The 843-nt window shown below is 49.1% G+C and overlaps 1 protein-coding gene across 1 annotated transcript in view; it reads right to left on the bottom strand.

Moving 5' to 3' along the window:
• LOC102376036 (fibrocystin-like) overlaps positions 1–843 on the bottom strand; it is a gene marked incomplete at its 5' end in the record, with an annotated part of 317838 nt that overhangs the window by 197062 nt on the left and 119933 nt on the right. The gene's annotated exons all lie outside the window — the stretch shown is intronic.

Raw genomic sequence — 843 nt, 5'->3', positions numbered from 1 at the left:
CCTCTTTCCCCTAAAACAGAGGTTCCCAATCACCGGGTTAGGCCGCAAAGGGTTGGTGCAGGGCCATGGCACGAGCCCTCCGCTCAGACCCCGATCTGTCCACCTGGGCAAGCGGCTTCTGCCACCAGCAGTGACATATGGGGTTAAAGCTGGGGGGTGGGAAAGCCCTAAAAGGGAGAAAGCCAGCTCCATGTTCCCTGTCCCACTCCCATGCCGGTACACAAGAAAAAAATGGTTGGGAACCACTGCCCTAAAGAGCTTACAGTCTAAACATAGATGAAAGAGAGGGGAAGGGAATGTTGTTATACCCCATGTACAAATGGGGAATTGAGGCCAAAAGAGATTAAGTGATTTGGAAAAGGTCACATGGCAGCTTTGTCACGTGGGAGCCAGGAATCAAACCCATTTCCTGTGTTGAATATGTTTTAGCCAGCCATATTTACAGGACATTCATGAATAGATCTCAACACAACTCCTGTAGCCATGCACTTCAATTCCTTAGGTTATTTTTTTTAAGCCATGAACTAGCCAAGGGACAGGCAGGTTCAACCAACTCCCCCAAGCATATCAGCATCCCTGCATGTGGTAACAAGGTCCTACAACCTGCTTATTGTGTAGGTTAGCAAAGAGAGGAAAGAAACCCCCTATAAGTGTGTCTCTAACCAAGTGGCCGGGCACTGAGAATCAGCCATGCTCTGTTCTGCTTTCGTTCGCAGACACACTGCACTGCAAACAAAAAGCCAAAATCTTATTGCCTTTTCCCATCTCTAGGCAAGATGCTGGGGAACACCATAGCCTGGGTTTGCTCATCTTCTACAGCAGGCCCCAGTGCTTTCTGCCTGC

This window comes from Alligator sinensis, unplaced genomic scaffold, assembly GCF_000455745.1.
Source record: "Alligator sinensis unplaced genomic scaffold, ASM45574v1 scaffold293_1, whole genome shotgun sequence".
Lineage (NCBI taxonomy): Eukaryota > Metazoa > Chordata > Crocodylia > Alligatoridae > Alligator > Alligator sinensis.
Note: the sequence above shows the minus strand (reverse complement) of the source record. Positions and strands in the feature narration are given on the sequence as shown.